The following is a 22,861-nucleotide window of genomic DNA, read 5'->3' as shown; positions in this document are numbered from 1 at the left end:
ATTTGTTTCGAAAGAGTTATGAATTCTCTGTTGAAACTACAATAAAACACAAACTTAGAAGTTTGCTTCAAGCAATCCTTTGCATGCCCAGCTAACATAAAATCGCATTAAAAATGATAACTCAAGTCATTGAAAACGTTACTGCGAATCGTAATTCCAACTAACGCAAGTAAAAGGTCGTAAAAATCGTTACCCGAAGTCGGATTAAATAGTTTAAATCGGATATGATAAAAAGTCCGCCATGTTTGCAGATTTTGAAGACGATTTCGTTCCTTTTTTCCTCCCGCGTGGGTCAAGTGAGAGAACAGTAGAAAAATGCTGATTTTTCGAGTTTCATACGATCATTCTATAATGTATATGAAACGTATGACAAAGTTGTTGAGAAATATACCTACAAAAATGTTTGCTGGGTGTTTTATAATAGCACTTAGTGCTAAATAATAAAATCGCCATTAAACTTAATGACAGTTCTCGATCAAGATGTCAAAACAGGACCGAACTCAGAAATGAGGAACTCATCCTACGCGTGTAATTGGTTTGCTCTCATTTGGCTCTCATAAAACCGTTATAAAACTAATTAGCCACTTATCTGATCATAAAAAAGCTATTTTGCATTGAATTGGCTAATGTCATGTTTTATGAAAGCTTTATAAAAGCTTCGGTAATGATGAGCATAAAGATTTTATCGAAGCATAAAAATTGATCATGATGACGTTGCTAGAAAAGGGCCTATTAGTCGGAAACAGCTGAACACCCAGCAAATATTTTTGTAGCTACTTATACTGTTTTGATATATTTTCCATATATGTACATTTTTTTTTTCATGAGCAGGGAAAAGCCCGCGGGAGTGTATATTATAGACAGATCGTATAAAAGTTGGAGAATCAGCTTTAACCAACCAAAGTGGAAGCAATATACATTCAGAAATTTCATTTCTTTCTTAAGTGACGAAAACTACACCAATTGGGCGTTATCCAACACCTTATTCGTACCTATAGGAAGAATGCAAGAGAGCGCAAGATTTTGCTTTCATAACCTTCAAATCATTGCCAAAGGCAATATTTTCCAGTTTTGGTCAATATTACTCAATTCCCATCTGATTTTTAGCCATCTGGATACACTGATAGTTGCAGAGAGAATACGACGATGATTTTCTCACTTCTCCCCCGCGCGGGAGCAAAAGGCAGAAACACAATACAGCGTCGGTCGTCGCGTCACGTCAGCGGTCAACGCTGTCGATAAGTACTAAAACGCGGACGCGACGCACCCGTCCGCGTTTTAGTACTTATCGACAGCGTTGACCGCTGACGTGACGCGACGACCGACGCTGTATTGTGTTTCTGCCTAAAATCATTTCAAAATACACCAAGGTTTTTTTACGTGGTTTTTTTACACGGTTTTTTTCAACACGGCTTTTTTACACGGTTTTCGGAAATTAACACGGTTTTTTTTTACACGGTTTTCGAAATTAACACGGTTTTTGAGAGAAAATCTTCTAAGTCTTTTTCAAAGGAAAATACTTAGAATCTTTTTGTAGTTGGGAAAATATTACAGGCTTAGATCTCAGGTCTTGTGTTTTATGTCTCAGTTCTCAAGTCTAATGTCCCATGTCTTATGTCTCATGTTTCATGTCCCATGTCTCATGTTTTATGTCTTAGGTCTCAGGTGTTATGTCGAAAGTCCAAAGTCTCAAGTCTCAGGTCTTTAAGATTTTTTTACACGGTTTTCGAGAATTAGCACGGTTTTTTTACACGGTTTTCGGGAATTAGCACGGTTTTTTACACGGTTTTCGGGAGTTAACACGGTTTTTTTTAAACGGTTTTTTTACGCGGTACGTATATCAGTGTAAAAAAAACCTTACTGTAAACAAACATGGCGAACATTCTATCATATCCGATTTTTACTGACTTTAGAAGAGATTTTATACGATGTTTTCACTTTGCAGTTGGAATTGCGATTCGCAACACCATTTTAAACGACTTAAGTTATCATTTCTGATACGATTTCATGTTTGCTGGGCAAATTACGACTGTATGTTTTGTTTAATTTATTATTGGCAAATCAGTCCAGTTTTTTACAAAAATTTATTTTAATCCTACGTTTCGACATTATAACACCTTCATCAGGGATTAAAATGGTCAACATTATTGTTCTTTAGTAAAAGCGTATTGTTCGGTACATAAAACACTAATCAGTACTTTTATGGGGGCTTGTGATATAGCTCAGTTAGCAAGTCTGTTGTCTTCTGAGCCGATGTCCGCGAGTTCGAGCCCAACAGTAAATATCGAACACAGTTGTACCGGATGAGTTTTAATCGCAACAAAAAAAAAGAACTTTTATGCGGTATGATTCATATAACAATCAAACCACCTAAAAGTACTGATTAGTTTTTTGTATGTAGAAAATTTGAAATTTAAATATTGAAGTCCAACATAAACCAGACCAGACAATACGCTTTTACTGAAGCACATTAAGATTGACCATTTCATCCCTGTTGAAGGTGTCATACGGCACCGAAACGTAGGATTGAGATAAATTTTTGAAAGAAACTGAACTGATTTGCCGATAATAAATTCATGTAATTTTCAATTTCTAGTGATTTTTTAACAAGTTTTAAAAGTTTAATGATAAAGTTTAGAAGTAAACATTAATCATTAATATTTCAAAAAACTGACAGCTCACGTCGCATTTCCTTTACCCAATCATGTTTCAACGGATTTCAATGGTATAAAAAACTGATATGATAAGTTGTCTGTTCGGCTGCTCGGCTCTCGCGTTTTGATATTTTTCTTATTAAAAAGATATTTTACATAGTTTGAGAAAATACATTAAATTATACACCATTTGATTTCTCCGATATCTTAATTTAAAGACGTATAAGCTTTATGATCATTTTTCGATACGTTAAAAAGATTCTGTACGGTAAGACTAATTTACACTAGACGGGTAGCGAAATAAATGGTTAAGATTTTATTTTAAACTAGCTGACCCGGTGTGCTTTGCTACACCTTTCAAAATCAAATGGTATTTTCAGAAATGATTCAAATTTGTATTAATTATTGGCATTTTTTTAAATCAAATTATAACATAATTCATAAGCAACCCCTATAAAATGAGAGCTGCAGCTGGAGTTTCAAATTGCAATACAAAGATAACTTAAACTAATCTGTCTGGAGGGTCTCAAATTAATCGTACGCAAACAATCTAACTTATAAAATATGTTTGTTTTTGCTTGATATGTTCTGTATTTAAGCTAAAAAACTGATAAGAGAGCCCCCCATCTGTCCTTATCTTCACCCCCTGTATCAAATATAGTTCCATTGGTTGATAAGTTTTTAAGCTTTACAACCAAATTTATATGGAGCCTCCTTCTTTCTTCCCCTCTCTACACTGCAAAGCGTAAGGGTTTATAACAATCGTAGAAACATATCTCGTAACCAAGTACCTTTCCATGCCATATTTTTTCCATTTGTTGGCTTCGTTAGCATAAATTGAGAACTTATGCTAACAAAATTGTATTGGACTCACATCCCTCCTCTTATGTACCTTCTCACTGAAAAAAGTATGGTGTGTCAGATTATCATAAAATAATACCAAAACAATTTTCCATGTTCTCGGATTCTGTAAAAAAAAGTTTAATGTATGCTTTCCTCTTCCCTTCCTATATTCCCAATTCTATCATCCTACTGCAAGAAAGGAATTGTTTTACATAGAAAAAATTCTCGTATTGAAATACCATCTCATGCCAAATATGGATTTATTTGCGTAGTAAATTCTTGAGTTATGCATAAACTTGAAAGTAAGTACCATCCCCCCTTCCGTTCTCCTCATTGAATGGAGGGGTGAGAAATTAATATTCATAAAAGTATTTTTCGTACTCAAATACTTTTTGAAAAAAAAAGGTTTCATTTGCTGGATTAATTCTCGAGTAATGCAAAAAAATATAAGGAAGCCCCGCTTCCCCCCTTTATATCTTTCTGCTGAAAAAAGGTGAGGCTTCAATTTATAATAAAAAACCTCTTTGAAGGAGTGAGGGACACCAAATATTAATAGAACCATTTCTCGTACCCAAATATCGTTCCATGCAAAATTTGGTTCCATTTGCTGTTGCAGTTCTTGAGTTTTGCAGTTAAAATTGTATGAAACTCCCTTCCCTCTTTCCTTTCTCCCCGCTGAAAGAAGGAAGAGGTCTCAAACAATCATTAGAACATGACAGGTTCCCAAATGCCCACCCTTGCCAAATTTGGTTCCACTTGCTTGATTAGTTTTGAGTTATGTAAAAAATTATAAAAGAGGCCCCCTCCCCCCTTTATATCTCTCTAATGAAAAATGGGAGGGGCTCATATAGGCATAGAAATATTTTTCGTATCCAAATACCCTCCCTTGGCAAATTTAGTTCCATTTGCTTCATTAGTTTTTGAGTAATGTAAAAAAATATGAAAGAGGCCCCCTCCCCCTTTCTACTGGATAGAGGGAGGGGTCTCAAATAATCATTGAAATATTTTTCGTATCATAATACCTTCCCGTTAGAAATTTTGTTCTAATACCTTGATTAGTTTTCGAGTTATATGAAAAATTGTAAGGTAGCCCCCCTCCCCCCTTCCTATCCTCCTACTGGGAAGAGGGAGGGGCACCTTATATTCATAGCAATATTCTCCGTTCCCAAATACCACCCCATTCCAAATTTGATATCATTTGCTTGATGGGTTCTCAAGTTATGCAAAAATTTGTCTTTTCTTTGGGAGGCCCCTCCCCCCCTTCATGAGAGAGGGAGGGGTCTCAAACCACAATAGGAACCTTCCCCTGCCTCCAATATCCCCACCTGCCAAGTTTCACGCAAATCGGTTCAGTAGTTTCCGAGTCTATAGGGAACAGACAGACAGACAGACAGACAGACAGACAGACAGACAGACAGACAGACAGACAGACAGAAATTCATTTTTATATATATAGATTCCTACTTAGTTTGAATCATATTTGAAAACCATTCAAAAATTCAAAAGTAAAAATTCGGTCAAAAGGTTTAAAATTTGATGCAAATCCATTATTATTACCAAGTTTTACGATGAGTAAAAGAACTATAAAACTAGTGAACCTACATGTAAGAGAAGCGACGTCTGAAACGCAAAATTCCAAACGATACAAAAGAATTGTCAAAATCGATTCCAATCGGTCCGAGCTTTTGCCGTAGAGCTTTTGTCGTAGAGCTTTCAGCTTTCTAATTGATAATTCGACCAAGGAAGGTATTTTGATTGTTATTGAAGTTCAAACAGATAATTTAAAAGCTCGTCATATGAATTTATGATTACGGGCAATTTTTTCCACTGCTTTGGTGGATTGTGTTCCTAGTTAAACAACTATCTAATTTTTTAACTAAATTCAAGTCATTCATACCGTTTATCACGATCTTCCGGGCATCAAATTCAATGTTGCTTTGTTGGATTTACTGAGCGTTCACTTTAGAGCTAGAACATTGAGCCGGAAAACAGTGTCGAAGATTTTTTTTTTCCAAGCTTTCGGCCATGTTGCAACATATTTTATTTTAAGAGGGATCAGATGTCGCTTCTCTTATACGCAGGTTCACTATATAAAACGTATACAAAATAGTAAAAAAGTTATTTAAACAAAATGCCTCAACATTTAGAAATCGTGACGCATTTTATTAAATTGAAGTAATATAAAGATATAAAGAATATAAAGATCTAATACAAATTTAATTACAAAATTTCAAGTGAACCAAAAAAAAAAGGTCGAAATCGGTTCAATTGTAAGGTTGGATTTTCAAATGTAGCTAGTAAGCTTTCTTCGTTTGAGGTGAAAGCAAAGGTTGAAAATGCAAATTTAACGAAGCAACGCACTAAATAAATTCCCATTACTCATTCTCTGGTCAACATTCTTCCGCTCCATTTCTGAAGCAAAAATGGCCTCCACGCTATGGCTTTGCGCCGTCCATCCATCATTCATACCTCTCCTAGGATGCAGATTTCCCGAATGCCTGCATAAATGATCGACTGTTTTGATTGTCGCGTTAGGCTTGGTGGAAAAATAACCATTCAAAGCCGCTCGATGTCCAGATGCCTAAACAAATCCGAAAAATCACACTTTCTGGAAAGACGCGGTTTCTTGACGGGTGAAGGCTTAGGAAAAGTATCAGCCGTGAAAATCTGGTCCCCAAAAACCGTACGGTAAATATGTGAAACGCGTGAACGTTTCCCATAAATATTGGTCGGAAATTTGAATCGATTTAGCGCAGGAATTTGTACCTGGACCGTGTTGTTGTTCCCTTCTTGTGCATTGACGTGTGAGTTCCTCGACCGCCCTTCAGCAGCTGAAGGTGGGTAGCTTATCGAAGGATCTTAAACGATTCCTCACACCAAATAAGAGTTCTGAAGGTGGGTCCCCTTGTTTTGATCTAGATCGGTGCGCATAATACTTGCATGGCGTTTAAACAAATGGGATTTTTCGTGGTATTTGGGTGCTAAGCAATATCGATCTGGAAATTGTTACGCGTCTCGAATGAGAACGAAAAATCCGAAGGAATAATTCTCTGACGCCCCCGAGCAGTACGGCAGACTACCAAACCTAATATGCGTTACATGTTTAACTAAAAACTGCCAAACTGTTGAAGCACGATGCTGCCCTTCAGCAAGTCGACGCAACCGAACAAGATGAGGGAAGAAGATGAGGGAAAGAAACCTTCCAAAGCAATTCAAACATGAGCAAAAACAGAAAAACAAATCCGCCCGCGGATAATCCACTTCACACACAACTCATTCGGTTGAAAGTGAAAACAATTTCCATCAACGAAAAGCTTCAACGTACCTAACTGATGCAGCTCATGAATGCGACACGTAAGAACAACTTTGCAAATCCTCGAAGTAGGTACCAGCACGACCGACAAAGCCCAGAAAACACCAGCCAAACGATGACCAGACACGATGAAAAGTGTTCCCGAAAAAGTCTAACGTCTGGATTAGCATAATACAAGGGTAGTTTACACTGGACATAATTATGCAAATTGATGGCCTGATTCTGCCGGGCTTAGACGATGGCCCGGGAATGCTGAAAAAACGCTGATCATAAGTTTGTGATGCTCCCGAGTCAAGGTCGAAACAGCGTGGAAACTGAAACACTTATGAGATAAAATTTTGGGGTAATCAATTGATAATGACGCTATCGGAGCCTGCAATATGGGAAATGATATGGATGTACCCGGGCGATTATTTTACGTGTCGTCGAGGTGGTATATTAGCTTAAAATAAATGATGATGACAATTACGCAGATGTTTTTTTTCCTGCAATCAACGACATTGTACTCTTTGATAACATTAATTTCGATACAAACCTCCTTTTGTTTGTTGGGACTTAAATTAAGACCTTTATACCGAAAGACACGACAGATTGAATTACTTACCTTAAATTCCCTAAGCTAGGTACTTTAAAAATAATTGTAAAAAAAATTTGGTAATTCTTTCACACGGGATATATTTTTAATTTGACAATTTAACAGTTCTAACATCAGCCAATAAAAAATGTGTGTAGTCTCCCAATTTTACACCCAAAGAAAAGGTTGCCAAAATTCAATGCTGTTCGGCGTTAACTCTATGCCAAAATTGCGCTGAAAAGTGTACAATTGAAGTGCTGTGCCAAACCAAAGTGTCGCACACATAAATTTTTGTGTCAGAACTCCAGAATTTATGTTGCACGATATGTACTGTGCTGTGTTTGTGTTTTTTGTCGGTCTCTGGTCACTCATATTACATTCGACCATACGCATCATTCAGTCAGTGTCAGCAAGGTTGCATCTCATGAGATTGAGAATTTTATAAGTGGGATTTTCCCAACAAACAATTTATTACTGAAAAAGCGTTGAAAAAATAACGTAGCTCAATTTTTATTCAGCAATCTGGCTGAAGAAGGCCTCCGAAATTCACCTATTCTCGTGTCTTCGGCCTTTAATCATCTTGAATTGGAGAAGTTATTCAGCAAAAAAGAATGCCTAAATCTGTCCGATGTTTGGCACCCATTTTTCTCCTTCTGTGATGTTTTTTTTTTGTTGCCACTGGCCCGAACATTAACCCTCTCGCTTGTATATCGCCGGCCACAGTACGCAGACCCAATCAAGAAGTTCGCGGTGCGATGAAAATTTGTTGTTTTTAAGCGACCAAAATGCCTCTCAACCGAAGATTTACTTAATGTTAAGTGTAGAAGAAATGGTCTTTTTTAGATGTTGAGCACCAAAAATCCAATTCATGAGAAAATCCACTCTTCGTTTTAAAATCAAACTGAATAGAAAATTTAAAAAAATTGGCATCAAATAAGGAAACCAAAAATTTACCTATCACTTCAATCTAGCCGCCATCATGCATGGCAGCTTTACCACAGTTCATAGTCTGTCAATTCCAATGGTAGTGAATGGTTGAACAAAGCAAGTTGAACATCAAGCGAAATTGCCTTGAATATTGACGTTTCCACATTTTGAGAATCACACACAAGCAGAATAACTACTTTTCCGAGGGCATTGATGCGAGATCAAAGGCATCGAAGAATTAAAAAAAAATATTTGCGCAATCTCTTGCAAAACAAAATTATAACTAAAACAAGTAATCCAGTTCAGAAGAAAATGAACCTAAAGGGTGATACGGTCAAAATTTGGTCAAGGGAAAACGCGTGTAAATCTGTGAAATCGTTTATTTAAAAAATCAAGTTAAATTTCTTTTTCAAGTTTAATTAGTATAAAATTCAGGAAAAATATTCAGTTAGGCTTCCGCTTTTCCAAATCCGAATTTCCGGGCCTTACGCTTAACCCCTGCCATCAGATTTTGTACAGCCACCTTCTTCACCTTCTTCGCCGCAGAAAGCCAGTTTGCCTTGAACTGCTGCTCGTCTTTAGCAGTTTTTTTGGTCTTCTGTAGGTTCCGCTTGACAATAGCCCAGTATTTCTCAATTGGGCGGAGCTCTAGCGTGTTGGGAGGGTTCTTGTCCTTGGGAACCACCTGCACGTTGTTGGCGGCGTACCACTCCATGGTATTTTTACCGTAATGGCAAGATGCCAAATCGGCCAAAACAGTACGGAGCAACCGTGTTTCTTCAGGAAAGACAGCAGACGTTTATTCAAACACTCTTTCACGTAAATTTCTTGGTTGACAGTCCCGGAAGCTATGAAAATGCTGCTTTTCAAGCCGCAGGTACAGATGGCTTGCCAAACCAGATATTTCTTCGCGAACTTTGACAGTTTCATGTGCTTGAAAATATCTGCTACCTATTCCCTTCCTTTTGATGTACAAAACTCCTGTCCCGGAAGCTGCTTATAGTCGGCTTTGGCGTAGGTTTCGTCGTCTATTACACGCAGTCAAACTTCGTCAGCATCGTCGTGAACAGCCTCCGGGATCGCGCTTTGGCCGTCGTATTTTGTTTATCATCGCGATTTGGAGTCAATACCTTCTTGTAAGTCGATAGTCCGGCTCGTTTTTTGGCTCGATGCACGGTTGTAGACGATACACCCAGCTTATTTGCGGCATCTCGGAGAAAGAGGTTAGGTTTCGCTTGAAACTACCGGCAACTCTCTTTGTCGTCTCAGCGGCTTCCGGTTTTCGATTTCTCCCCGATCCAGACTTCCTGGCTAACGACAAACGCTCCCCAAACACTTTGATTCAGTTGAATCATTCAACCAAGTAGGCTCATACCACAACAGAGTGACTTTAATTACATTTGTAACGGTTGATTTGGCAACTTTTAGCGATTTTGCCAGCCTTGCATGCGAGTAGCTCGGATTTTCACGATGCGCGAGCAAAATTTTGATATTCTGCTCTTCTTCCTTGGACGGCATTTTGACAACTGAAGAGTGAATTCCAAAATCAAAATAGGAGCAACATTCTACACACACACACCTTCAAAATGAGGGGTGTTCAGGTTTTTTAAATGCAAAATTGAAAGATATACGTCAAGTTGATATTGACCAAATTTGGACCGTATCACCCTTTATCACAACTTTTCAAAACACCGTCAGTTTATACCTGTCAATTGTTAGATACCAGTTTTATCATTTTAAAACATTTTTCTAAAGAACATACACTTAAAAATAGAGTTTTATCAGGATTTGAAAAGAATTTATTTATCATATTTCTGTCTCAAGTGAATACTTTTTTCTTGATTTAGTTTGCAAATCAATGTTTCGTTTATGTTACTATGTTACTGGATAAATAACGAAAATTCTTTTGAGCTCATGTTTGACCACACTTGGGATAAGTAAATTTTTCTGGTGTGATTAGTCTCATATCGTGATATTGAAGACATGCAATCTATAAAATTGCAAAATGTTTGCATTTTCATCAAGGACAAGGAATCGTAAATAAATATCTAAATTCCGAAGCTAAAAACTATTTATAAAAAAAAAACCATGACTTCATTTGCTAGCCAGTTTTTTTTTAAATTACCAACAGCAAACTAAAATATAAATCATCAAAATTGGAATAGTTATTTGATAATTTTGATATTCAGGAACTCATTTGGAGTTTAAATTCACACATAACTATGTAGAGTTATAATAATATTGAAGAAAATAATTTCTTCTTCCTCCAAACAAATTCTTTTTTAGTAATCATAATGATTGGTGGATCCTTTTTTTTAATTATTAAGTACATTTCAAGAAATCGAAACACCATGCGATAAATTTTGTATATTTTTAAAAATGGCTAATTTAACCATTCTGAAGTGGTCAATATGAAATCGGGAAGCTGAAATCTTTGTTTAGGAGATTGATCTTAATTTTTTTGCAAGGTCTCTCTGTGACTTTTTCTATCAAAAATTCGTTTTACCTACTTGGCCACTCATGAGTAATTTGAAAAGAGCAGGAATGTTTTTGGCATGTTCAAAAATCGTCTAATTTCGAAAAAAATCTTGTTCAAACCAATGTAGATCAAATGACACCTTATGATGGAACGACTTCAATCATTTTTTATTTTATTGAGGAAGAATCAATTGATTTAAAAAAGTAGCGTTTTTAATTCTGAATGTAAAAATAAGAAATTAGAATCAAATAAAGATTAATTTAATACGAATTTATCGTCCTTAGTACAATTTTGCTAAAGGTTAAGTAACTCTAACAGCTAAAATTAAAAAAAAATCTGTAATATGTGAGTTTAAATAAGATTTTCTTTCTAGGCCCACGAAAAATATATTGAATATCGTATTATTTTTTTTCTGTCATAAATTGTATGTTGAGATGAGCAGAAATTAGTTTGTCCATTAAATTTAAGTAGAAAAAAAATTAAAAATGGCTTTAAAATCCACCTGCTGATTAAGCCTATTTAGGTATTTTGAAAAACCACCAGAGTGCCAAATATGATCATTTTTTCTATTCATTTGCAATGACATCTGCATTTAAATCATTGTCTTTCTGGTTAAAAACCTTTGAACTTTTCAACCAAAGCACCGTATTACACAAAATTTATAACGCAATGTTTTGTACACCGAAGCGCTTTATTTTTATGTTTTTTAACATAGGTCCCACAGGGTTTAACGCTTTCGGTCTTAAAAATGTTCAATAAATTTCATTCCTTACCTGGCTTTCGTAGATTAATATTTTTATCTAAGCGTTTGGTGTCGTTCAACTTGGGGCTCCGTTAGTGTGAAGAGCAATTACTTTAATTCACATTGAAAATTCCATGGATTCGGAAATTAAATTAAACTATCAGCTATTACGTCGTGTGAAAATAGTAGAGTAGAAAATAGGATAAAAAAGCTGAAAATTTTCCTGATGGGATCACCAAAACAAATTTTATTTGTGGTTTTTTTTCTCGATGTGATGCTCAGCGAATTTCGTTTGACGTCGAAAGCATTAAGCGTCACAAGGAAATTTATTGTGCTGCTGAATTGATACTCTCTACATTGAGTATCAATTTCAAATGAATATCGAAAAACTTGCAACTCTGGTGTCGGTTTGAAAAATACGATTTTTGTACCACTTTTTTTGTATCGGTTATAGTCACAGTGGTGGAAATTGAGAAATGTTTATCACAATTGAACGCGTTTTTTTTAACTTAAAAAAGTCTTCTATACCGTTCAGTGTGTTTTTTAAATCTCTATTACCAGTATTGACGAAAACTAAAAATCGGTGAATATACTATTACTTACCTTGCCTATTTCCTCACAAATCCAAAGTACAGATTAAGTAAAAAATTAAATATGACACAACGATAACTGCTACAAAAAGAACATATAATTTTCCAAAACGATAGTTAAGAACTAGGAAATGACTTTTTTTTACAAAACGAAAATCAGAGGTCTTCAAGAGATTCGAGAAATTGAGATAGCCATTGTTATGGGAAATATCTTGCTTTTAAACAAAACTTTGCAATGAGACATCGAATTTTGATCAAAATATTTTACAGTTGAAAAAACCCAGGCTAAATTCACACATTCCCTGTCGCCTGACGGAACAGACTTTACGAACTCGAACTAGGCAACTATAATTATGGCTGATTTGGCATTCTCCGAACACCTATTATAGTTTGGACGATGGTTAACCTGAGCAGCCATTTTTTTTTTTCAACTTTCTCTCATCAGTGTTGCATTTTTCGAAAACTTTTTCTTCTTTTATTTATACTACACAATTGCCCAATATTTTTTAATCGGGAAGGGGGTATTTGGTGTTCTGTATTGATAGTTTAACGAAATCTGGGGAGAACTTTACAGGTGTTTTGTGTGATTTCAGGAACTTCTAAATGAATGTTTAGAGTATCTATTATCGCTGAATCCCCAAACCGGAGTTTTCGTCAACATCAGCGAAAACGACATCACTGACGACATTTCATGTTGACCAGACATCTATCAGACATCTGCCAAGTGTCGGAGCCAAACCAAAGAAAGGGTTGCCGATTGCCGAGGTGTTTTATGAAGTTTTCATCGTCGCTGGTTGGCTAGGTTGCCAACCACCAGCGTGAAAACTTCGCAGTTTGTCAGAGAAAATACAAATTTATTGTCCACCGATGCAAACACCTTGTCAGGGCATATAAATTAATCGATTAAAAAGAAATTCAACTTGCCGGGAATATCACCTTGACCATTGACTCGAAGAATGTGATTCAGGAAGCTGGCCAAAAGCTTTGTTTACGAACTTTTTCAACTTTGACCCAATCACATCGCCAAGTTCAAAGGATCGCTTCTTGTGAATTATACCAATTTATTTGAGCATGTATAAAATGTTAGTATTTCGACAAGTATGTAGTAACTTGAAAGACTTGGGATTGTGTTGGAATCGAGAACTGCTCCGATGAAAGAAATTCTCTACTTGAGTGTATCAAACAATTATCATCGAATGACGAACTTAATACGTTCACTATTTTCCAGCTTTCTCATCGCCAGACTTAACTCTTCAGAGAACCTTCTCTCTGCACAGTAAGTACGATGGTAAAATACATTATCTGCAAACCCCGAAGTCCGTGGAGCTGCAAGAATTCAACCCGAAGAAAAAAAAAACAAAACAAAGTTAACTTAATTAACGCCCTCGTAAAAAAGTCTAGCACCTGAGCGTCTAGCTAGAGGAATACACTGATTACAACGGGCATCGAGGTGAGCCATTTCGGCGCTATTCATACGCGGTGGAAAACAACAAACTGCTCCCGGTCGGTGTAAAGTTCGCGTGAAAACAACGGGGAAAACAAAACTACACAAACACCGTTCGTCCACACTTTCGAACAACTCAACTTGATATTCAACGTTTCCCATTAAAATAGAAAAAAAAACTGAAACCCTCAAAGAGAAACACCCGGTAAAAAGAGCAACATAATGGGAAAAATCTACAGGGAACTAGGTGCCGAAAAACTGAAAAACATCAAAAAGCTTTACACTCGTATGGTCAGAATATTCAAATGCTCGCTCGCTCGATGAATAAAATATGAAATTATCTTAATTAAAATAATGCAAACTATGCCGGATCGGTCGGTTGTTTCGGATGTTGAAAGGACATTTCACCGCCTTTTATTCGCGGGACTGCCCACCAAAACCAAACGCCGCGAGGTTCACGTTTTTTTTTTTTTTTTGAGGAATAGGTACCTTTATCCCTAAACTGAAGTGCAGTTCCGAAGACTCCTTGCTCCTTGGTCCGAGCGTTTAAATATAGTTCATGTTTTGAGTTGTGAACCGTTGTTGTTGTGAAGTGGCTGCCTAATAATAAACGATTACAGCGAGTGGCGTGCAAATCGGCCGTTACATTTAAATGGTTTTCGCCGTGCTTTGGCGCGTTCGCGGGTGGGGGGTTAAATTACTGCTTTTCGGTAAGTGATACTTGTAGTTCTGATCTTTGATTTAAAGGTGATTAGAAGGATTACGGGAAACAGTGGTTGATGGGTACTTGGACTGAAGGAGAAATGGCTGGGAATAGTATGTTATTATTCTTATTATGAATTGGAATGTTACTAGAACCTTCCAAAATTACTTGGTTTTCAGATTAATCCTGATTCATTTGGCTTAAGTTATTTGATAAACAATAATATAATGAAGAAAAGTTTTTAATACTTGCTCTTATTCTGCGCAGCGCTTGAGGTGACGATAGTCGAAACACCCCAGTCACTTGATTCCAGGAGTCGCTTTAGGTGAGGAACGTCTCTTCGGATAAACTTTGTGAATTTACTTCTATCACTTCTCTTACATCGACTATCGGAATAAGGTGACAAGAGTCCTGTGACGGTAAGGTGACTCAACTATCGTCACCTCACGCGCGGCTCTTAATAAGGGCCACTATCCTTAAGGAACAATATTTGACTAAGGTGATTTGCCAATTGTTGACCTCGTTACAAAGGAACAACAAAATTGACATATTTCACCCGTCTTCATTTTTTTTTTTTTTTTTTTTTTTCAATAATAATCGGTTGGGCACGCCACCAAATTTGCGTGTACATTTTTAGTGAAATACAACTTGTTTGTTGAACAATGTTTTCCAGGTTCCTCTAGGATCGGCCAATCCTAAAAGAGTACAATTGACAAAAAGTTGAGCGAATTAAGTTAAAATGACCTTAAAGTAGCATACAAACCAACGATTGGCAGATCACCACCAGCAACATAAAGAGACACCATCTGATCCATTAAAAAAATACATAAGAATATCGAAACCATGCGGTTTGATCTGTCAGATACAAGCTTAAAAGCAACACTGTAACTTTCATTCCGAATCTCTAGCGTAACATTTCATAAGGGAGAAACTTCTTAATGAAATCACGATTTACGGTTATTCTGGAAGTACGTGGTAAAGCGGTTCCATCTTAAAATCTCTTGAAACTTTCTAAAAAGTAATAAGATTCAATTAGGCAAAGCATTTTGATGCATTTTTGTTGAAACGGGGAGTGACGTCTCTTCAATTGGGCGAAACTCCCAGGCGTAACTACCATCGAAAACGAAACAGGGCGAAACTCGTCAATCTTTGGAATTACTGAAATAATGTTGAATTTTCGAAAAAGGAACGAAAAATATGTAGATAAACACTGGATTTTTTTTAATGATCTTATTTTCCACGCTATTGTTTTAAACGATTTTTATCAAAATGAGACAATTTTTAAACATGTCATAAACAGATTCATGACATTCCCGCTCTTTTCTACAAACTACTCTTGAGTGGTCAATTGATTTGGAGGTAGCTTATCGACAGAATCATTGGCCGGAATGGCTATTAGAGACTCTGCGGAAGTTCCGGAACAACAGTAGCAGAAAACAATATCCAAAACAAACCTTTGAGCTTCCCGATACCATTCAAATCACCTCAGAATGGTCTATCATTCCAAATTGGCCACTTTACTCGAAATGAGCGATAATTTTTGCCTGATTTCTTTGAACTTTTTTAAAAGATATCTTTTTTAACACTTACACAACCATCGTAAAAAAGGAACCAGTGTATTGCACTTTTGTTGAATTAAAGTAGTTGAAATTGTTAAAAAGAGGTTGATTTTTAAAAAGTATTTAATCGGTGTGCCGAAATTTCAAACGCGTTTTTCTCAGGTGGATGACAACCTGATTTATCTTGCGAGCTAGAATCTGTTTCTTCTTTTCTACCCATCGGGACAGGCTTTTATGGTGTTTTCCTCTCAAAGTAGTTCTGAGTTGAAAAAATCAAAATTTCAACTAATGAAAATATGAATGACTGCTGGGTTAGTGTGCAATCAACCATACTTCTCTGGGATTTGACATTTCATTTGGACCCTTGACAGGCCCGAAATATTGATGGTTGTCAAATTCCATGACAAAGGATTGGGATGGAAACTTCTTGGTTTTTCTCGTTTCAAGTTAACTGCTAGTTCGTATAATTAAGCGTAAGATCTGTTCGTATTAGTTATAAACATACGAATTTGACAAATCTCTGCTCAATTGAAATGGCACTGAAAGATGAACGTAAATTCTAATCGGCTCACGTCGCCTCTTTACAGTAGTGTCTTTTATATAGTAGTTTCTTTAATAGAGTTGAAAGCCCCAGATGAGTTATGGCAACACTGTAATGTACTTCCATCCATTATCATACCGCCATCTTTGCTCGTGTGTTTGTATCAATCAGTAATTTCCATGAATTTCGATAGGCGATTTGCAGAAATATTGTTTGCAAAACAATTCACATAGAAAAGATAAGAAAAATTTCTTAGTAAAAAGTTATTGTAAGTAGGGTGAGTGCTCCTACTTTGGACCTACAGTCTACTTTAGTCCTAAAATGCCGAAAATTATCAATAATTCATTTAGCTAGCATAGGATAAAGATACTCCTATACACAAAATGAACTTTTATTCTTCCTGAATCCTACCATACCGCTTTTTGCCATAAAAACCCGCATACTAAAAAACTGTGTCTGAAACAGTCTATACGATACATCTACTGCTCTATAAATAGTGATTGTCTCTGTTAACGTAGATATTATATAAAACTTTAATTCGATACTGATAAAAACGTAACATGAATGTTCATATGAAAAAGTGATGCTTTCTCAAAAGGTTAATGAATGGTAGGAAGGATAACTTAATTTTTTCCAATAATCGTATGAATGATCTCGAATCATTACCCATGGCGTCCATACCTTATGTCAAATCGTCAAAATTGTCAAAAGGTGGGTCAGTGAAGCCATATGATTTTATTTTCAAAAATATTTTTTTTATCAAAATATTGATCACATGTACGAACTTGGAATGAACACCAAGTACAATCTGGTTTATCAAATTTTAAAACATTATAAATTTAACAATAAATTTTTAAGTTTCAGTCAAATTTAATATTTGGCAGCGCTGCCTAATCGAAAACAAAGAAACGATTTTTCTACAGGCCATTTTGTTTTGTACTTTTCAGGACAGAAGAACGAAACGGTAAGAAAATTTGAGTTTCTAATCAATATTCTTATGTTTAATTTCGTTTGTTTCATTTCAGGGGACAAAAATTGAACGTTCATCCACGAAAATCTAAATAATACGAGATAATACTCTCTTGGAGAGCCATAGGACGCTGAAATGTTTGCTTCAAAAGGCACTGAAATCCGTGCCATTAGATCCTGTATCGCCCAAATATTGGCTAAACCTCAGGATCCCGGGGAAAACAACGCACTTTTCGAGGCAGCGGAAGTGGGAATTGCCTGCAAAGAGACATCGTCTTTGCTTTGTGGGTTTCGGTATGTGCAAAGTGAAATCAGTTCACCGACAATTTGCTCATAATTGACGACAAATTCTTCAAAGTTTTATTGCGAAGGTGATATAGGTGAGTCTAGCTTTAAAATCTACTTACAAAAACGTTCTGAAAGCCTTTCGGACTACATGAGATAATTTTCTATTTCTGTTTTTTTTTTCAGAAATGTACCAAATTGAAAAAAAAAATTATCGAAACTTTTCGGGTTCCGAAGAATCGGGTAGCGATAAAAAAAACTGGTGCCAAATCCTTGGAGCTCGCCACAAGATCCGGAAAAAGTGCGTCTTGGTGCTTACATGAACGACCTAAATCAGCTGAAAGAAGAGGCCAACATGGTTCTGCAAACTTATTGCCTGGCCCGCCGATCAATTTCTAATTTAACTTGAGTTTTATAGTGTAAAAACGAAATTTTATTTTTTCTTTAAAGAAGTATTTATGAAATAGATAGGTGTGGATGATGATAGTTAACTTAGAAAAAAGTATTATGTATTTGGAAATTGAATAGACGAGTGTTGAATAAAATATAAGAATTATGCAAAGTTTAAATTTAGTTTTTTTTATAATGATAAATTTCCATTTATGTGTGTGGGAGCGCCATATTCACGTACGGTTCTGGAAAACGTTGGAAGGACGTTATTCTGAATCGTTTGAAAACCATTATTGTTACTGTTTAGTTAAAAGAGTACTTTACGAAAAACTATAATAATAATGGTTTGAGAGTGAATACGTTTTCTAGAAGCGGTTTTCGGACTTTACCTCAACTGTTTGTAGAACAGTTTCTCCATATAAGTGTTTGAACGGTTTTTAACAATTACATAACCTAACGACATATTAAAAAGACTGTGAATTCGGAATTCACACTTCAACCAATGTTTTCCACAGTTTGAATAATCGTTTGCTAAAAGTTTTTTTACGCTTAATCAAATCGTCGTTTGACTATTTCACAAATCGTATGGTTACAATTCTTATTTATGCGGGAAGTCTTTCAGATAAAATTTTCAACGTTTTAAAAAATTTGCTTCCTAATCAGTGGTAAATCAGACAGCTCAATAAGTGGGGCGCGTTTTGAGAAACGAGAGTGAATAAGGAAAAATCACGTTTTTTTACTGTCCAAGCCAAAGTTTAAAGGAAAATTACTTTAACTGTGAAGAAAATGAACCATACTACCTATTTTTTCTAAAATAAATGAAAATCAAAGAAAATCCGGAAAATTTGTAAAAGGACCAAATATAGGAAACTTTTGACTTTGATGTTTCATTTTTTAGACCTGACATAAACAAAATTTTGTACCAATACCAAACATTTCAACAGTGGTGCGAATTTTTATTCGGAGCATAATTTAGAACCTATTTTGAACAATTCTGACATTTTTGTCAGCTTTACGAAAATCAACTACAAGTAAGTAAACAAAAAAAGTTTCAGCTATTGATCTGCTGATAGAACTCACGGGGAGTGAAAGTGTTTAAAATATTGATTGCAGAAATTTTAGTGTTTTAGTCGTTAAAAGGCTGTAATACTTTTTTATGATATTTTATTAAAGATTACATTTTTAATGAATATATTTATTTATTTTCGAAAAAACATACTTTTTATAGGAATTTATGTTATAGGTCCAATGAAAGTACCAGAACAGTAAAAAAATTGGAACAGTAGGTTCAAAGATGGAAATTTTGATCATCAATATTTTTGAAAATCTTTCATTAACGGCGAAATCTATGTCGAAAATTCTAATTGAATCTCGCAGATAAGATCATGAACTATTAATAAATTTCTTGAAAGATATAAACCTCCCGTCCGTTTATGAGGAAAACATGATTATTTAAAAACCACCGCTTAAATGGTCCAAAGTAGGGCAACTAACCCTACCTAGCGTTGTTTTGATAGTTTTCAAAAGTTTGCGGAAAAAAAAATTTTAGTTTCAAGTGAAATGACCAGACCCATTTTTTTTAATTAGTTGAGATTTCGATACAATACTGCATTCAGAAACGTTATTGGGAAAAGCTTGCCTTCCTGACTCTTTAGAAGAAGAATATTTAAAGACCACATTTTTGTTTTGACGATATTTGCCAACTTAAATTTATAAAATATATATTTGCTCTTTATTTAAAGAAAAAAAAATCCAATGTCAATTTTTGAAGTTTAACAATTAAAAACCGGAGGAATCGAAACTAGCGTTTCAAAAACTGGAAACCCTAAAAGTCAATCTATTCCTTAACTCAACATTTTGAACGTGATTAACACTCTGAATACAGATTCTAAATTACTGCAAAACTCCACAATCCACCTTTTTGGTTCTAACTTTTATGCGCTACAAAATTACGTCTAGATTGAAAAAAAGAACTAAGTTTATAGAAACATTGGTAAATGTGCATAAAAGATAAAGCCAAAATAGTGGGTTCGGATGTTGGATGAATCATTCCAAAGGATGAATATCCCTGAACAAAGTGGATTCTGCAGTTTTGCTTGAACAAATGGTGTCAAATTTCCATACAAACTTGAGACTTGTTTGGGGACCCCAAAACCAGTGGAGTTTATCAAATGAGCTGACAGAATCATCAAACCATTTCTTTAATCGTTCTCCTAACCGGGCCTTCGCTCATCATTTTGAAATAATGAGTCCATTGGTTTTGTTTTAAAAAGAATCCGAACAAAATTTCTATGGCAGCCCTGATTCAGGGATCATGTTCAAATCGGTAAACATGTTTCATTATTCCTACAGTAAGCATCCTATTCATAATAAGCACACATTTCAGTTTTCAGTTCTGTAGTTTTCAGAACGACTGATGTTGAGAAAGATAATATAAAAATTTCTAAAAATGTTTAAAGGATTGTTAAAAGAACTAATTGCATATTTGAGACTCAACACTGTCGATTTTTGCGCTTGAGCAAAGGATATTCATTCAAATTCAAAACAATAAAATCGAAATATTCAATCCAAGTTAATTAGTTGATTTGATTTTCTCGTTAGATATGTTTTACTAACCAGGAACTATATTTACTACGTTTATTGATACAATAATTCAAGAACTCGCCGCATAGACAATATTATGAAATTGAAAGGAATTGAATTTCAAACTTTTTTACACACTTTGCTTTTTTTGGTTCAGAAAATTTCACATTTTTGAAGCGCACGTCCCAAAAAACAATATAACGAACTAAATTGTGTAAACATGTGATGTTCGAAAAATTACTTTTTTAACCCTCTAGTGCTCAAGCACGCCTTTAGACGGGGTATATTAAAATAGTCATAAAACCGCGACGAGTTAGTTTTACAATTTTTTTTCGCTTTTAAAAATGTGCTTATGTCAATCCTGTAATCGTGCTAATGTCCAATTGTTACTGAAATTTGTTTGACTAGCTGTTGTCAAAAGTCTCAGCTAAGAGAAGCTTAAAAACAACAGAAATCTCTAAGTGGACCTATTTTTCAAAAAATGGTCAATATGGTAGCCTCAGAAATCCTTGGTCAATGTGTTTTTCTACCTAAAAAAATGATTAGCAGTTAGGTCAAAGAATTACCAATGATTTTTTGGATAAAAAAAACCTTAGTTAGGAAGGAGAGATGAAACATAAACCCCGTCTATAGGCGGAGTTGGGAATGTACGACAACATTTCGAAAAATATGCACAATTGCATATGCATATGCAATTTTTGACATAAATGTCCAAAAAAATTTCTCATCTATGAAGTCTTTCGTAAAACAAAAGTTGATTGTAATCATAAAACAAAGCTTCTGTGAATTTTTACAACGATAAAACATTGAGTCCTAGAGGGTTAAAGCAGTGTTTTTTTTTTGTAAATTATGAGAAATAAGAACTGGGGTGGATGTTCGCCGGGAATGGGTCAAATGTAAATATCCACATTTTATTCGAATTAAACTTATTAGATAAAATCATCTGAGAATTCATTCCAGATCAATCTGTTGTTTATAAATTTTATCTGAAAACTTATAGTTCAAACAACTAACTTTTGGATTGTTGCTATGATTAATATGGATAAACATTAGGTGTTGAAAAATGCGAATATTTACAAGTTCGAAAACAATGTCCAATTCGATACTTTATTCAGAAGGATTCAAAAACTCTTTTGCTTAGATTGACTTTATCCGTTGCAATCATTTCAAGAGTCATCTAGGTGTATATTTCGAAAACCAAACGAAAATTCTACATACCTTTCCAGTCAATATTAGAATCAAATTCTCAGCTGGTCTCGATTTGAACAGTTATTTTAATGTTCAGTCTTCAGCAAAACAACTAACAATCAATTTTAACTGACAATTCCCAATATATCACTTTTGAGAATTTATTTCACTTGGTATTTCTTTGCATAGGTGTTATCTGAAACTTCACAACATACTCCAAAATCACCTCGTAAAATGTTGATTGCTTTAAGCTTTTTTTCCTAAAACACTTCACCATCAGCAGTATACCGTCGCGAAATCAGCCTAAAAATGGCGTTCAATCCTTTTACCCAGTCACAGTTACACTCCCGCCGTTACAGAGTATCCAACCAAGTACATGTCGACCGAACAACACACAAATCATCTGATCGGCTAATCACGCACATCCGCTACCGGCTAAGTTCCCTTCAGTACTACCCACGTGGCCACGGCAATCGGTATCCAAAAGGGCTCCCCCCAAAAAGCAACGGGGTAATGGCAAAGCGACAAACAACAATACAGCTCCGTAACGATCCTTCGGAAAAATGCGGACCCGCGAAAACGCGTGCGAAAGCTTGCGTAGCGAAGAGCGACGAGCACAAAACAAACGGACACACACGTTCCGTCTCACCACAATCTCAACTGGAACTGGCACCGAAGAGAGGGCACACGCAGAGCATAAGCCCATGCCATGGTGGAAAACTGCTGGCTGGACTGAAAGTCACTGAAGGAACGAAAAAAAAACAACAACAGCAGGGGTAAAAAAACCGGCTCGCTCAAAAGCTCCAGCTGAAAGCAAAGAGGCGAGGCAAAACCCGCACTTGAGCGGCGCAAACAAGACAACAGCGCGGAAAAACGGCAGCGAGAGCGAGACCACACTAGAGGCGTATAGCATGACAAATAGAGTAGCACCCTTGTTGTTGGCTGGTGGGCCGCTGATTCGAGTAGGTTGGTGGTGAATAGGTGTATTCTTCCTTCGGAAAGCAACAGCTGCATGGAACGGACGGAAGTGGGTGGTGTGTGAAGCGTTCGGTCCATGGTAAAGACGACACGGGAAGA

The 22,861-nt window shown here is 35.8% G+C and overlaps 1 protein-coding gene and 1 long non-coding RNA gene across 2 annotated transcripts in view; one reads left to right on the top strand and one right to left on the bottom strand.

Moving 5' to 3' along the window:
* LOC129747994 (paired box pox-neuro protein-like) overlaps positions 1-22,499 on the bottom strand; it is a 142,753-nt gene extending 120,254 nt beyond the window's left edge. Inside the window, exon 1 of the mRNA XM_055742443.1 lies at positions 21,815-22,499. The gene's annotated coding sequence lies outside the window, so the exon portion shown is untranslated. The remainder of the gene's footprint in view (positions 1-21,814) is intronic.
* On the top strand, positions 17,308-18,151 carry LOC129747995 (uncharacterized). The gene is made up of 3 exons (XR_008737617.1): positions 17,308-17,333; positions 17,395-17,718; positions 17,810-18,151. It is a non-coding gene; the product is annotated as an uncharacterized LOC129747995 (long non-coding RNA).
* Positions 22,500-22,861: the final 362 nt, after the last annotated feature.

The sequence above is a fragment of the Uranotaenia lowii genome, chromosome 2 (assembly GCF_029784155.1).
Source record: "Uranotaenia lowii strain MFRU-FL chromosome 2, ASM2978415v1, whole genome shotgun sequence".
Lineage (NCBI taxonomy): Eukaryota > Metazoa > Arthropoda > Insecta > Diptera > Culicidae > Uranotaenia > Uranotaenia lowii.
The sequence above is the reverse complement of the archived record's forward strand: the minus strand, read 5'-3'. Positions and strand labels throughout refer to the sequence as shown.